This window comes from Orcinus orca, chromosome X (assembly GCF_937001465.1).
Source record: "Orcinus orca chromosome X, mOrcOrc1.1, whole genome shotgun sequence".
NCBI lineage: Eukaryota > Metazoa > Chordata > Mammalia > Artiodactyla > Delphinidae > Orcinus > Orcinus orca.
The window spans coordinates 11,761,520-11,778,978 of record NC_064580.1 but is presented as its reverse complement, the minus strand read 5'-3'; the positions used below and the strand labels follow the sequence as shown (position 1 = coordinate 11,778,978).

Genomic DNA, 17,459 nt, shown 5'->3' with positions numbered 1-17,459 from the left:
CTTTGTGTCGGGCACCAAGCTAAGCTTTAGGGTTGTAGCAGTCACCATTAATGCCCTGTCCCTGACACCCAGCAGACGCTCAATAAATACTGCATACGTTGATGCATTAATGAATAAATAAATGAATCCTAGTTGAACAGGGCACAAACTTGCAGCCTGACAGGCCTGGATGTGAACCCTGGGTCCATCTTTTACTTGTTTTATGACACTGGGAAAATCACTAACTCTCCATGAGCCTCGTTTTCCTTATGTGTGATATGGAGGTAATAAAATGCTGTGAGGACCAAATGAGACAGTACGTAGAGCAGCAGGTAGAATACCTCGCACATGGGCATTTGATAATGTTAATATCATTATACTCCTCTTGAATGAATTAATACCTGCCAAGTCACTATGTCAATCAAACAGAAAAGAACAGTCTCATCTCTCTAACTCAGTGTTTCTCAGCTGGGAGTGACTTTGCCCTACCCTCCAAGGGGACATTTTGCAATATCTGGAGACATTTGGCGTTGTCATAACTGGTGATGGAGGGGTTGCTACTGGCTTCTGTTGGGTAGAGAGGCTATAGTGATACTGCTCAACTTTCTGCAATACACAGGGCAGCTCCCCCCGTCAACAAAGATACATCCAGTCCCAAATGTTTCATTCCCTTGCTGTTCTCCACCTCCAGCATCTTTAGAATCGTGGACTCGTAGCATCAAAAGAGACCATCTTTGGTTTCCCCAAGAATCATACTCTGAGACAAGATTCGAGTGGAAGTTATTTGGGAGGTAGAGGAAACAATAGGAGAGTGAAGAAGTGAGTCAGGGAGTAGAAGGCAGATAATAAAGGGTGCAGAGCCAGCTGCCTAGTTGGCACCTAAACCCAGGAGCCAGAGTAGAACTTTTGTCAGAGTTATCCCACCCAGGGACGAGGGAGCTAAGGTATTTATCCAGGAACCCACAGCAATCCTTAGTTGAGGGCTGCTCCTGGGAGGTTGATTCCCTGACGTCTTTGGTCTTCCACATGAGTGATGAAGTAGGATTCGGAGGCCACAGAGAAATGCAGCAAAATGCAGGTGCTGGGCCGGTGTGCCCTGACGTAGTAAGAGTGATGGGTTATGGGCAGGAGAGTGACAGCGTGTGCTACATAGCTTTGTCCCCATGGCTTTGCTCATGAGCATGTGCTCTGGAGTCTCAGTGCTTGGATGCAAATTCTGGGTGCATCACTGACTTGCTGTGTGACCTTGAACAAGATACCATTCTAACTTCAGTTTCCTCCCCTGTAGAATACAAATGACAGTGGTGCCAACCTCATAGGGCTACCACGAGGATGAAACAAGGAAATGCAAGTGAAACGCGTCAAGTACCTTTGCTCAGACAGCCTTAGCTGTTACTGTGTTAAAGGTCATAATAATAGCTAACCGTGGTTTACAGTTTACTTCATGCCAGGCACCCTTTTAAGTATGTGCTGTGCACTAACTCATTTAATCTTCCCAATGACTCTTGGAGGTAGAAGCCGTCATTATCCCTGTGTTGCAGGTAAATACAAGGTACTAAGAGGTCAGCTACATCAAGTCATGTTGCCTGAGATAAGATCTGAAGGTTGGGAGCCATCTGTTATATAAAGAAGGAGAAAAGGACATTCTAGAAGGAGGAATTATGCGATGTTCATGTATGCTAAATCAGAGTTCTCTTTAAAATCTTTCTCTCCTTGTGTGTGACAAAGTCAGACACTGTGAAAAATGACCAAATATTTCCTGATGATCCAAGTGCCAGGTGCAATCATTCACCTGAATTGCACGGTGACATTTTGCCCAAGACCTTTGCTTGCCAAAGCAAGTGGTTGGCGGCAGCTCAGTCCTAAGGAATGTGGTCTCTCTTTCACCACAGCCTACAATTACAATGAAACCTGACCTTTGCAGTTCCATCTTCAGGCTTTTGAAATGAAGATGTCGGGATTCAAAATTGGATGTTGTCAGTGAGGAGACGCCTGGAAGCAGAAGAATATTTATGTTAATAAAAAACTCGAGCTCTCAAAGGACCAGCTAAATTATAGTTGGCACAAGGCATATTAGAGCTTGTCCACATTTACTGTCAGCCCTCTGAATTCATGGCCTTAAAAGACAATAAATTGTGAGAGGAGTATACTGCTGAAGCAGATCAGAGGTAAAAATGAAAATGGAGAGCCTATAAAATGAAAATTATTGAATTCCAAACTTTTCTCTTAAATTGTATCAAAACAGAAGGTTTCCTGACATGAACTGGGGTGTTATTAAGGAAGCTGAAATTCCTGTTGCCATCTTATCCCTCAGTTTGATTCCTCTCCCCGCCCTCTACCTCCATATGGTGGGGGAGGGTATCTCAAGATGTTTAAAGAAGAAAAAAGGTGGAGCAAGAGCCCTCAAATGCGTTAATACCAGTTTGCTCATTTGTTCTCTTCTGTGTTTGCCCTGCCATGCTGTAAAACTGTGAACACTAAATCTAGAAATTGAAAACGTGTTAAAGAAAAAGTTCACCGTGTATATCCTGTACGACTTTCTGGTATTAAGCATAGATCTTATTTCTTTCATGACACACCCATCTGTAATACGAATACCCTTAATTTACAAGTAAATTCAACACATTCATCAAGAGAAAGTACTATACCAGCATTATGTACAGTATAATAAGGGGATGATGATTAAACATTTATTCATACCATCCTTAATAAGAAAATATTTCTCCTAAGAAAGCTGAAAAGAAGTTGAGCAGCAAAAAAAAAAAATGTGAACATAAAAGAATGCAGAACAAGGTGTAATCAATGGTGAAAATCCGTATCTTAACCCTGCTTAATGAGATGACAGCTTTGTGCTGCCTGAGCCCCATATATCCACCTGGGTACAACCATCAGCCAACCTGTCCTCTCTTACTCTTCTAAACATACGCCATCTAGCTCTCCAGTAATGATGTAAGCAAAGACAAAAACTACAAGATAAATAGGAAACGCAAACAGCCTTTAAGTATATTTTACATGGAATAACCATGCCCACAAGAGTCAAAAGTGATGAAATTCTATCCAACGTGCGAAATATAACAATAAAAGCCCTTCTTTCCTCACACCAGCTCTTGGGAAATGAGATTCCACATCCTCCCATTATAAACCAGTACAATTTTTAACAGGCAGGACCATGAAAAAGATTTATGTCTAACTGAAATCCTTAATCTTGCACTTTAAACCACTTTTCCCTTTGATTGTCTTCACTAGATATAAAGGAACTTTCATTTACCTAATGTCCATTTTCTTATTTCCCTTTATCTTCTCTGAGTCTCTCAATTTCACTGCCATTCTTACTTTCCTACAATCTAGGCATTTTCTGAGCTATCCATGAACTCTCTAAGGTTCTTAAACTTCGTGAGTTTTGGAGTTCAGAATTACATAGTTTATTTAAAAGAAGTAACTACACTGTATATAAGCTATTTTTATTTCAAATTTATTTATTATAGATAAAAATATATTCCTTTTGTAAAAACCAAATCAAACAGTATAGAAGCATGTCGATTAAAAAATTAAAGTCACATGTCAAACCACTACCCTTCCTAAAAGTAACCACATTTAAAAATTTGATATGTGTCTTCTTGGACTATTGTCTTTCCATTTACAGACCTATGTATGTAAATATATTCAGTAGAACATTGAACAATTTTGACTGCATGGGGGGTGAGGGGCACTGACACACACATGCCCGCCCCATACAGTCAAAAATTTGTATACAACTTTCTTATTTTTTGGAGGAAATATTTTTTTAACATCTTTATTGGAGTATAATTTTTTACATTGTTGTGTTAATTGCTGCTGTATAACAAAGTGAATCAGCTATACGTATACATATATCACGGTATCCCCTCCCTCTTGTGTCTCCCTCCCACCCTCCCTATCCCACCCCTCTAGGTAGTCACAAGTCACCGAGCTGATCTCCCTGTGCGATGCAGCTGCTTCCCACTAGCCATCTGTTTTACATTTCGTAGTGTATATATGTCAGTGCTACTCTCTCACTTCGTCCCAGCTTACCCTTCTCCGTCCCCACGTCCTCAAGTCCATTCTCTAAGTCTGCGTCTTTATTCCTGTCCTGCCCCTAGGTTCGTCAGAGCCTTTTTTTTTTTTTTAAGATTCCATATATATGTGTTAGCATACGGTATTTGTTTAGCATACGGTATTTGTTTTTCTCTTTCTGACTTACTTCACTCTGTATGACAGACTCTAGGTCCATCCACCTCACTACAAGTAGCTCAATTTCGTTTATTTTTATGGCTGAGTAATATTCCATTCTGTATATGTGCCACATCTTCTTTATCCATTCATCTGTCGATGGACACTTAGGTTGCTTTCGTGTCCTGCCTATTGTAAATAGGGCTGCAATGAACATTGTGGTACATGACTTTTTTGAATTATGGTTTTCTCAGGGTATATGCCCAGTAGTGGGATTGCTGGGTTGTATGGCAGTTCTATTTTTAGTTTTTTAAGGAACCTCCATGCTGTTCTCCATAGTGGCTGTATCAATTTACATTCCCACCAACAGTGCAAGAGCGTTCCCTTTTCTCCATATTTATTGTTTGTAGATTTTTTGATGATGGCCATTCTGACCGGTGTGAGGTGATACCTCATTGTAGTTTTGATTTGCATTTCTCTAATGATTAGTGATGTTGAGCATCCTTTCATGTGTTTGTTGACACTCTGTGTATCTTCTTTGGAGAAATGTCTATTTAGGTCTTCTGCCCATTTTTGGATTCGCTTGTTTGTTTTTTTGATATTGAGCTGCGTGAGCTACCTGTATATTCTGGGGATTAATCCTTTGTCACTTGCTTCATTTGCAAACATTCTCTCCCATTCTGAGGGTTGTCTTTTTGTCTTGTTTATGATTTCCTTTGCTGTGTAAAAGCTTTTAAGTTTCACTAGGTCCCATTTGTTTATTTTTGGGTTGTTTTCCATTTCTCTAGGAGGTGGGTCAAAAAGGATCTTGCTGTGACTTATGTCATAGAGTGTTCTGCCTATGTTTTCCTCTAAGAGTTTTATAGTGTCTGGCCTTACATTTAGCGCTTTAATCTATTTGGAGTTTATTTCTGTGTATGGTGTTAAGGAGTGTTCTAATTTCATTCTTTTACATGTAGCTGTCCAGTTTTTTCCCAGCACCATTTATTGAAGAGGCTGTCTTTTCTCCACTGTATATTCTTGCCTCCTTTATCAAAGATAAGGTGACCATATGTGCATGGGTTTATCCCTGGGCTTTCTATCCTGTTCCATTTATCTATATTTCTTTTTCTGTACCAGTACCATACTGTCTTGATCACTGTAGCTTTGTAGTATAGTCTGAAGTCAGGGAGCCTGGTTCTTCCAGCTCCGTTTATCTTTCCTAAGATTGCTTTGGCTATTCGGGGTCTTTTGTGTTTCCATACAGATTGTGAAATTTTTTGTTCTAGGTCTGTGAAAAATGCCATTGGTTATTTGATAGAGATTGCATTGAATCTGTAGATTATTTTGGGTAGTATAGCCATTTTCACAGTGTTGATTCTTCCAATCCAGAAACATGGTATATCTTTCCATCTGTTTGCATCATCTTTAATTTCTTTCATCAGTGTCTTATACTTTTCTGCATACAGGTCTTTTGTCTCCATAGGTAGGTTTATTCCTAGGTATTTTATTCCTTTTGTTGCAGTAGTAAAAGGGAGTGTTACATTAATTTCTCTTTCGGACTTTTCATCATTATTGTATAGGAATGCAAGAGATTTCTGTGCATTAATTTTGTACCCTGCTACTTTACCAAATTCATTGATTAGCTCTAGTAGTTTTCTGGTAGCATCTTTACGATTCTCTATGTATAGTATCATGTCATCTGCAAACAGTGACAGCTTTACTTCTTCTTTCTGATTTGAATTCGTTTTATTTCTTTTTCTTCTCTGATTGCTGTGGCTAAAACTTCCAAAACTATGTTGAATAATGGTGGTGAGAGTGGACATCCTTGTCTTGTTCCTGATCTTAGTGGAAATGGTTTCAGTTTTTCACCATTGAGGACGATGTTGGCTGTGGGTTTGTCATATATGGCCTTTATTATGTTGAGGAAAGTTCCCTCTATGCCTACTTTCTGGAGGGTTTTTATCATAAATAGGCGTTGAATTTTGTCAGAAGCTTCCTCTGCATCTATTGAGATGATCATATGGTTTTTCTCCTTCAATTTGTTAATATGGTGTACCACATTGATTGATTTGCGTATACTGAAGAGTCCTTGCAGTCCTGGGATAAACCCCACTTGATCATGGTGTATGAGCCTTTTAATGTGCTGTTGGATTTGTTTGCTAGTATTTTGTTGAGGATTTTTGCATCTATGTTCCTCAGTGATATAGGCCTATAGTTTTCTTTCTCTGTGACATCTTTGTCTGGTTTTGGTATCAGAGTGATGGTGGCCTCGTAGAATGAGTTTGGGAGTGTTCCTCCCTCTGCTATATTTTGGAAGAGTTTGAGAAGGATAGGTGTTAGCTCTGCTCTAAATGTTTGATAGAATTCGCCTATGAAACCATCTGGTCCTGAGCTTTTGTTTGTTGGAAGATTTTTAATCACAGTTTCAATTTCAGTGCTTGTGATTGGTCTGTTCATATTTTCTATTTCTTCCTGGTTCAGTCTCAGAAGGTTGTGCGTTTCTCAGAATTTGTCCATTTCTTCCAGGTTGTCCATTTTATTGTCATAGAGTTGCTTGTAGTAATCTCTCATGATCCTTTGTATTTCTGCAGTGTCAGTTCTTACTTCTCCTTTTTCATTTCTAATTCTATTGATTTGAGTCTTCTCCCTTTTTTTCTTGATGAGTCTGGCTAATGGTTTATCAATTTTGTTTATCTTCTCAAAGAACCAGCTTTTATTTTTATTGATCTTTGCTTTCGTTTCCTTCATTTCTTTTTCATTTATTTCTGATCTGATCTTTATGATTTCTTTCCTTCTGCTAACTTTGGAGTTTTTTTGTTCTTCTTTCTCTAATTGCTTTAGGTGTAAGGTTAGGTTGTTTTTTTGAGATGTTTCTTGTTTCTTAAGGTAGGATTGTATTGCTATCAACTTCCCTCTTAGAACTGCTTTTGCTGCATCCGATAGGTTTTGGGACGTCGTGTTTTCATTGTCATTTGTTTCTAGGTATTTTCTGATTTCCTCTTTGATTTCTTCAGTGATCTTTTTGTTATTAAGTAGTGTGTTGTTTAGCCTTCACGTGTTTGTATTTTTTACAGATTTTTTCCTGTAATTGATATCTAGTCTCATGGCCTTCTGGTCGGAAAAGATACTTGATACGATTTCAGTTTTCTTAAATTTACCAAGGCTTGATTTGTGACCCAAGATATGATCTCTCCTGGAGAATGTTCAATGAGCACTTGAGAAGAATGTGTTTTCTGTTGTTTTTGGATGGAATGTCCTATAAATATCAATTAAGTCCATCTTGTTTAATGTATCATTTAAAGCTCGTGTATCCTTATTTATTTTCATTTTGGATGATCTGTCCATTTGTGAAAGTGGGGTGTTAAAGTCCCATGCTGTGATTGTGTTACTGTCAATTTCCCCTTTTATGGCTGTTAGTATTTGCCGTATATATTGAGGTGCTCCTATGTTGGGTGCATAAATATTTACAGTTGTTATATCTTTTTCTTGGATTGATCCCTTGATAATTATGTAGTGTCCTTCTTTGGCTCTTGTAATAGTCTTTGTTTTAAAGTCTATTTTGTCTGATATGAGAATTGCTACTCCAGCTTTCTATCGATTTCCATTTGCATGGAATATCTTTTTCCATCCCCTCACTTTCAGTCTGTATGTGTCCCTAGGTCTTAAGTGGGTCTCTTGTAGACAGCATATATATATATATATATATATATATATATATATATATATATATATATATATATATATATGGCTGTTGTTTTTGTATCCATTCAGGCAATCTATGTCTTTTGGTTGCAGCATTTAATCCATTTACATTTAAGGTAATTATTGATATGTATGTTCCTGTTACCATTTTCTTAATTGTTTTGCATTTGTTATTGTCAGTCTTTTCCTTCTCTTGTGTTTCCTGCCTAGAGAAATTCCTTCAGCATTTGTTGTAAAGCTGGTTTGGTGGTGCTGAATTCTCTTAGCTTTTGTTTGTCTGTAAAGCTTTTAATTCCTCCATCAAATCTGAATGAGATCCTTGCTGGGTAGAGTAATCTTTGTTGTAGGTTTTTCTCCTTCATCACTTTAAATATGTCCTGCCACTCCCTTCTGGCTTGCAGAGTTTCTGCTGAAAGTTCAGCTGTTAACCTTATGGGGATTCCCTTGTGTCTTATTTTTCCCTTGCTGCTTTTCATTTTTTTGTGTGTGTTTAATTTTTGATAGTTTGATTAATATATGTCTTGGTGTTTTTCTCCTTGGCTTTATCCTTTTAGGGACTCCCTGCACTTCCTGGACTTGATTAACTATTTCCTTTCCCATGTTAGGAAGTTTTCAACTATAATCTCTTCAAATATTTTCTCAGTCCCTTTCTTTTCCTCTTCTTCTTCTGGGACCCCTGTAATTTGAATGTTGGTGCGTTTAATGTTGTCCCAGAGGTCTCTGAGACTGTCCTCAATTCTTTTCATTCTTTTTTCTTTATTCTGCTCTGCAGTAGTTATTTCCACTATTTTATCTTCCAGGTCACTTATCTATTATTCTGCCTCAGTTATTCTGCTATTGATCCCTTCTAGAGAATTTTTAATTTCATTTATTGTGTTGTTCATCACTGTTTGTTTGCTCTTTAGTTCTTCCAGGTCCTTGTTAAACGTTTCTTGTATTTTCTCAATTCTGTTTCCAAGATTTTGGATCATCTTTACTATCATTATTCTGAATTCTTTTTCTGGTAGACTGCCTGTTTCCTCTTCATATTTTAGGTCTGGTGGGTTTTTGCTTTGCTCCTTCATCTGTTTTGTGTTTCTCTGTCTTCTCATTTTGCTTAACTTACTGTGTTTAGGGTCTCCTTTTCGCAGGCTGCAGGTTTGTAGTTCCTGTTGTTTTTGGTGTCTGTCCCTAGTGAGTAAGGTTGGTTCAGTGGGTTGTGCAGGCTTCCTGGTGGAGGGGACTAGTGCCTGTGTTCTGCTGGATGAGGCTGGATCTTGTCTTTCTGGTGGGCAGCTCCGCATCTGGTGGTGTGTTTTGGGGTGTCTGTGGCCTTATTATGATTTTTGGCAGCCTCTCTGCTAATGGGTGGGGTTGTGTTCCTGTCTTGCTAGTTGTTTGGCATGGGGTATCCAGCACTGGAGCTTGCTGGTCGTTGAGTGGAGTTGGGTCTTGGCATCGAGATGGAGATCACTGGGAGATATTCGCTGTTTGATATGACGTGGAGCTGGGAGGTCTCTTGTGCTCCAGTGTCCTGAAGTTGGCTCTCCCACCTCAGAGTCACAGCCCTGATGCCTGGCTGGAGCACCAAGAGCCTGTCATCCACACGGCTCAGAATAAGAGGGAGAAAAAATAGTAAGAAAGAAAGAAGAAGATAAAATAAAATAAAGTAAAATTTAAAATGTTATTAAAAAATAATTATTAAGAAAAAATTTTTAAAAAGTAATAAAAAAAATGGACAGACAGAACCCTAGGACAAATGGTGAAAGCAAAGCTATACAGACAAAATCACACACAGAAGTATACACATACACACTCACAAAAAGAGAAACAGTGAAAAATATATATATATCGTTGCTCCCGAAGTCCACCTCATCAATTAGGGATGATTCGTTGTCTGTTCAGTTATTCCACAGATGCAGGTACATCAAGTTGATTGTGGAGCTTTAATCCGCTGCTTCTGAGGCTGCTGGGAGAGATTTCCCTTTCTCTTCTTTGTTTGCACAGCTCTCGGGGCTCAGCTTTGGATTTGGCCCCGCCTCTGCGTGTAGGTCGCTGGAGGGCGTCTGTTTTTCGCTCAGACAGGACGGGGTTAAAGGGGCCTCTGGCTCACTCAGGCCGGGGGGGAGGGAGGGGCACGGATGCGGGCAAGCCTGCGCAGCAGAGGCCGGCATGACGTTGCACCAGCCTGAGGCCGCCATGTGTTCTCCCGGGTAAGTTGTCCCTGGATAACGGGACCCTGGCAGTGGCGGGCTGCACGGGCTCCTGGGAAAGGAGGTTGGTGGCGGCAGCAGCGGCCTTAGCGTCTCATGCCTGGCTTGGGGTCCACGCTGATAGCCGCGGCTCGCGCCCGTCTCTGGAGCTCCTTTAAGCAGCACTCTTAATCCCCCTCCTCAGGCACCAGGAAACAAAGAGGGAAGAAAAAGTCTCTTGCCTCTTCGGCAGGCCCAGACTTTTCACCGGATTCCCTCCCGGCTAGCCGTGGCGCACTAGCCCCCTTCAGGCTGTGTTCACGCCGCCAACCTCAGTCCTTTCCCTGCGGTCCTACCGAAGCCCGAGCCTCAGCTCCCAGCCCCGCCTGCCCCGCCCCGGCGGGTGAGCAGACAAGCCTCTCGGTCTGGTGAGTACCGGTCGGCGCCGACCCTCTGTGCGGGAATCTCCCCGCTTTGCCCTCCGCACCCCTGTTGCTGCGCCGTCCTCCACGGCTCCGAAGCTTCCCCCTCCGCCACCCGCAGTCTCCGCCCGCGAAGGGGCTTCCTAGTGTGCGGAAAGCTTTCCTCCTTCACGGCTCCCTCCCACTGGTGCAGGTCCCGTCCCTGTTCTTTTGTCTCAGTTTTTTCTTTTTTCTTTTGCCCTAGCCAGGTACGTGGGGACTTTCTTGCCTTTTGGGCGGTCTGAGGTGGTCTGCCCGCGTTTAGTAGGTGTTCTGTAGGAATTGTTCCTCATGTAGATGTATTTCTGATGTGTTTGTGGAGAGGAATGTGATCTCCGTGTCTTACTCCTCCGCCATCTTGAAGCTCCTCCTGAATTTTATATAGATAATTTCTCTTTATTTATATAATTTATTCTTGTTTGTATATTTCTTGGATATTTTACTGTACTGGTACGTTAAGCATATCTGTTTCATACTGAAGTTGACGTAACTACAATTTGGAACAGAGGCTAGAAATAACAGTCACTTAAACAAATTAGAAGACCATTTCTCTTTGACCATGGTAGAAACTAGCTGGTTGTTCTCCAAACCATATTTCTTTTCCTCCTGGACACACAGTTAAACTACACTTCCCAGACCTCATTATAGTCGGCATAGCCGTGTGACTGAGGTTCACCAGTGACCTATGAGCTAAGGCAGTGCGTGCCACTTGCAGGGGTGATGAAACCCTCCCACAGGTGGTCCTCCACTCTCCATCTGAACGGACTGGACTCTAAGAGATCGAGGATAGGGGAGTCGAAAGATGGAAGACCAGATCTCTGGTTGCCACTTTGAGAGGATCTTCCAGGAAAGTCATTCAACCCAAACATCTAAGATGGATGTTTTCATTTGCATGAATGAAAATGAACTTTTATTTTGTTAAGCCCCTAAAATTGGGGGGGTGTTTTTATAGCAATTAACCTACCTTGAACACTACAGTCACCTAAACTTAATGTGAGTTGAGCACTCCGGGCCTGGTATGGTGGCTCAGCAGAGTCACCAGAAATCGGAGCTTTTAGCTCCTGCCTCACCGTCCTTAACAAGTATGGTAGAGCTTGGGACCATCTGCTGTGCTTAGTCTCTGGACCTTGTGGGGAACTGAATGTGTGAGTCTCCAGGCTATCATCCCTTCAGTGGTTACAATATATTACATGTCTGATGCCTAACATTATTATGTAACCTGTGAACAATACATAGCGAGATGGTGCTCGTAAGAAAATGTAGCCGAGTCTTGTATAAGGTCTCAAAAAACTATACAGCATTCCCCGAGACTTCAGAGCAATTCATCTGTTCACCATCTCATACTCTAGGAGCCCCTCGTTTTTTTCTTGAAGTATAGTTGATTTACAATGTTGTGTTAATTTCTGCTGTACAGCAAAGTGATTCAGATATATATATTCTTTTTCATATTCTTTTCCATTATGGTTTACCTCAGGATATTGAATATAGTTCCCTATGCTATATAGTAGGACCTGGTTGTCTATCCATTCTGTATGTAATAGTTTGTATCTGCTAGTCCCAAACTCCCAATCCATCCCTCCCACACACACACACACACACACACACACACACACACACACACACACACACACACACACACACACACCCTTGGCAACCACAAGTCTGTTCTCTATGTCTGTGAGTCTGTTTCTGTTTTGTAGGTAGGTTTATTTGTGCCATATTTTAGATTCCACATACAAGTGATATCATATGGTATTTGTCTTTCTCTTTCTGACTTACTTCACTTAGTATGATAATCTCTAGTTGCATCCATGTTGCTGCAAATGGCATTATTTCGTTCTTTTTCATGGCTGAGTAATATTCCATTGTATATGTACCACATCGTCTTTATCCATTCGTCTGGTGGACATTTAGGTTGTTTAGGAGCCCCTCTTTTGCCATCTCTTCCCAGAAGGCTGCTGGATTAACACCAGGCAATAACAGTCTGTATGTATCAAGGGTTTAGTGTTCCCTACTTTAGGCCATGCCCCACTTGAGGCTGACCTGCAGTATTATGGTTCTCCTGGCCCCTGGCGTGTAGTCCTGATTCCTTGCTCTCCCTCGGGGGCATAAACTGAGCCCTCTATGAAGATGCTAGCTTTGTTTTGTGTGTATGTGTGTGACTATATGATAGCAGAGAGTTTGTGGGGTTTTTTTGGAGTATAGTTGCTTTACAATGTTGTGTTATTTTCTACTGTACAGCAAAGTGAATCAGCTATACGTATACATATATCCCCTCTTTTTTGGATTTCCTTCCCATTTAGGTCAGCACAGAGCACTGAGTAGAGTTCCCTGTGCTATACAATAGGTTCTCATTAGTTATCTGTTTTATACATAGTATCAATAGTGTTTGAATATGCTAGCTTTCTGTTCATATTTGTTGTGGCAGAGATTGTTGAGGTATTCACGAAACCCATCTCTTCTTCTTGGGCATGCAGTTAGACTACATTTCCCAGCTTCCCTTGCAGCCAGGTATGGCCAGATACCTTAGTTCTGATCTGTGGATTGTGGGTAGAAGTGATGTACACCACCTTCATCCACAGGGATATTTGTCAGCTTTCTAGTAAATATGGGCAGATTTTTAATGCCTAGATAAGTATAAAGTTGTGAATTAAGTGTCAGAGGAGCAAAGATGTTTCAGGGGAGAGAGAGGAAATAATACAAGAGGATATTTTTTTAAAGCAATGGAGAACATTATATTTGTACATACACATCCAAAACAGATGCCTGAGGAAAACTCTCAGAGCCAGCTAGCATGCCTATATCATATACCAAATTGTATCATTTGATTTAGGATAAATCACAATTAATATTAAATTATAGGCCCAACCAACAGTTGTAAAGGCTTGTGAGAGGGCTAAAGTGTGACACAGTAAAAAATACCCAGATTAGTGACTTTGGGGGTACATGAAGATGGGTTCACATCCTGACTCTGTCATTTATTAACTGGATAACGTTGGACTAATGATTTAGCAACTCCAACCCTCAGTTTCACAACTTAAAATAGAGATGAAAATACTATTTACCTGGGACTTCCCTGGTGGTCCAGTGGCTAAGACTCTGCACTCCCAATGCAGGGGGCACGGATTCAATCCCTGGTTGGGGAACTAGATCCCATATGATGCACAGCGCAGCCACAAAAATAAAACTACTACTAGCTCCCTATCTTATTCTTTGTATGATTATAGGAGCTATCCCTAAAGCCTCATCTGGAAATAAGTTACGATAGCTACATGTAGTCAAACTTAATCTCTTTCATAAGAATTGCTATAGCCATTCATTCAGTGGTAGCTTGGGAAAGGGAGCCTCTTATGTGGTTCCATATTAAAGTACTGCATCACTTATGAAAGAAATTCCATTGCTGTGTTGTGATGCATTTCTTTTCTGCACAATAGAATAAAATCTGTAAAATCTGATATAGTCAATGTGCACGAACCAATACTGTACCTGCTGGGTCTTATTATGAAGACAGTGCTGCAGAAATGGGTGTTCATAAATTTCTGTTCATATTATATAAACAGAAAGATGTGTAAGTATGAATATATATGTGGAAAATATTTTAGTGAGCCTGAAGCTTAAAATACCTAATGTAACAGAGTGAGCTAAAATTTTTGGATTTTTATGAATTTCCCGGAGCTCACCTTCAGAAGAAGTTGTACATGTATAATTATGGGATGAAGACAGGTCAAGCCATGGCAGTCACAGAGGCAGCCAGCGTATTTCAAATGAGTTCATTTAAACCATAGCTACATGCAAAAATACTGAACTTTGTTCACTTCGAGGATAATGTTGCTTATGTATTTTCAGTCTCATGATAAAGGGGAAAAAGGAAACATACAAATACATATTTCATGAAAGCTACTTCATGAGCCTAATTAAGAAATTACAAGCGGGGCTTCCCTGGTGGCGCAGTGGTTGAGAGTCCACCTGCCGATGCAGGGGACACGAGTTCGTGCCCCGGTCCGGGAAGATCCGTGGAGCGGCTGGGCCCGTGAGCCATGGCCGCTGAGCCTGCGCGTCCGGAGCCTGCGCTCCGCAACGGGAGAGGCCACAATAGCGAGAGGCCTGCGTACCGCAAAAAAAAAAAAAAGAAAAAAAAAGAAATTACAAGCTCTATGGCATGTGTTCCATGCTCCAAACCTATGGGATTTGCTTTATTATGATGTAAATTGCTATCCTCTACAAATTTCTATTAAGATGATACGTGTCAACTGATTCCTGCCCCTCCCCAAACATATCAGTGATTGCAACAATTCACACACATCTTCTGGTTTGGAGGGGTGGGGGGAAGGGGAGTTTCCCCTTGTGACACACAACTTCATGTTACTTAATATTATGCTATATCCAGTCAAATTTTTAAAACATGCTAGTGACTGTTGATTGTATTTGTTGCATTATGTGGTGAGTACAATCCACTAAACTTATTTTCTTTGAAGAGAGGTTTTTTTAATATATTTTATTGAAGTATAGTTGATTGACAGTGTTGTGTTACTTTCAGGTGTACAGCAAAGTGATTCAGTTATATTTTTTTTTTCAGATTCTTTTCCATTATAGGTTACTACAAGATCCTGAATATAGTTCCCTGTGCTGTACAGTAGAACCTTGTTGTTTATCCATTCTATAGATAATAGTTTGCATCTGCTAACCCCAGCCTCCCAATCCTTCCCTCTCCCTATTCCCTCTCGCCCGTGGCAACCACAAGTCTGTTCTCTGTGTCCGTGAGTCTGTTTCTGTTTCATAGATATATGCATTTGTGTCATATTTTAGATTCCACATATAAGTGATATCATATGATATATTTGTCTTTGTCTTTCTGACTTACTTCACTTAGTATGATAATCTGAAGAATTTTTTAATGTAAGCTCTGGAATAATTTTCAGGTAGAGGAAAACTGGTTAAAATCAATATGTACGAAGTATAGGGGTTGCAGGTCCACCCCCGGAGTCTCCACCTGCAACATCAGTAATACCATGTATCCATCTACACACCTGAAGCCCCCTGTGCAGCCTCCTCCAATTTCATTTTCCTCCCTCCCCTCCCCACACAAAGTTACCATTCTCCCGAAATTGGTATTTACGATTCCCCAACTTTCCTTTATGTCTTTACCACGTGTGTATGTATCCGTAAGCAAATCATTATTGCTTGCATGCTTTTAAATGCTACATAAATAATATCATACTTCATGCCTTCCTCTACATCATGTGTCCTCACCCGGTTCTCAGAGGGGCAGAAAAGTCTTGCTCTTCTGATGTATAAAGCACAGATGTACATACAGGACATAAACAGATAAACAGTATATCTGAGGTATTACAGTTTCATGAGAGGGAATTAGGAATAAATGTCTGAAAAGGCTCACGGGGGAAGTGATAATGAAAAGTTTGAGAAACCGTTCTGCATTCTGCTATTTTGCCTTAGTTTTATGTCTATGAGGTGTGTGTGTGTTGATATACGCAACTCTAGTTTATTCATTTTTCACTATGTAGAGCAGTCGGATGCGTGAGTATATCACAAATTATGTATCCATTCTTCTGTGGATAGCAGTGTCGGTTGCTTCTGTAAGTACAAGCATCCTTGAGCACAGCTCCCTGTACTCACATTAGGGAGTTTCTCTGGGACGTGTACCCAAGTGTGGCATTGGTAGGGCTTGACTGGCAGCATATTCATCCGTGATGAATGTTGGTCAAACAGTTGCAGAGCCGCCCAGATTCAAGGGAAGAGATACAAACCCCACCTCCTGAAAGGAGTTTCAAAGAATGTGCGGACATCTTTAATTTTTTCAGGGCTGGGGGCGCTGGGAGGACCTTCTCCCCACCTCCATACCCGCACAGCACAGAAAAATCCCTCTATGTCAGCAATGCTCTGTACTTTCATCCAGTCACCAATTTCTGTGGACATTATGTGTGTGTGTGTGCATGTGTGTGTGTATCCATCCTTAAGAGTGTTTTTTGTACATAGAAGAGTTTTCTGAGGTTTAGTGCATGTGTTTTAAAAATCAACATTCAATTTATTAAAGTTACAAATTCAAAAATCTAATTCCTTAAGTTTTTAAATCTTAAAATGTTGTTCTATGTATAAGTGTAGCAAAATTTAGGAATAACCTTTAAAAGGCCCTTGAGCAATGTTGGGCCCATTTCAAACTAAGTGCCTTTAAGCATTTTTAACTAAATTTACAAATTTAACATATTCAGGTTTTTTTAAAAAAACTACAATTATCTGACTTCACAAACGAAACCTTCAAGTTTTCTTTTTTTACTGAAGTATAGTTGATTTATAATATTATATTAGTTTCAGGTATACAGCATAGTGATTCAATATTTTTACAGGTTATACTCCATTAAAAGTTATTATAAAACAATAGCTATATTTCCCTGTGCTGTACAATATATCCTTGTAGCTTATTTGTTGAATACATGTTAGTTTGTATCTCTTAATCCCATGGCCCTATCTTACTCCTCCCCTGCTTCCCTCTCCCCGCTGGTAACCACTAGTTTATTTTCTGTATCTGTGAGTCTCTTTCTGTTTTGCTTTATACATTGGTTTTATTTTTTAGATTCGACATTTAAGTTATATCATACAGTATTTATATTTGACTTATTTCACTAAGCATAATATTCTCTAGGTCCATCCACGTTGCTGCAAATGACAAAATTTCATTCTTTTTTATGACTAATACTTCATTTTATATATATATATATATATATATATATATATATATGATACATCTTCTTTACCCATTCATCTATTGATGGGCACTTGGGCTGCCTCCATATCTTGGCTATTGTAAATAGTGCTAATATGTACATGGGGGTGCATGTATCTTTTCAAATTAGATTTTTCATTTTTTCTGGATATGTACCCAGGAGTAGAATTGCTGGATCATAACAATTAAAAACTTTAGGGTTTCCCTGGTGGCGCAGTGGTTGAGAGTCCGCCTGCC

The 17,459-nt window shown here is 40.2% G+C and overlaps 1 long non-coding RNA gene across 1 annotated transcript in view; it reads right to left on the bottom strand.

Moving 5' to 3' along the window:
* Positions 1 to 17,459, bottom strand: part of LOC125962886 (uncharacterized) — a 309,781-nt gene that overhangs the window by 287,811 nt on the left and 4,511 nt on the right. Inside the window, exon 2 of the long non-coding RNA XR_007474707.1 lies at positions 4,398 to 4,486. This is a non-coding gene — a long non-coding RNA (uncharacterized LOC125962886). The remainder of the gene's footprint in view (positions 1 to 4,397; positions 4,487 to 17,459) is intronic.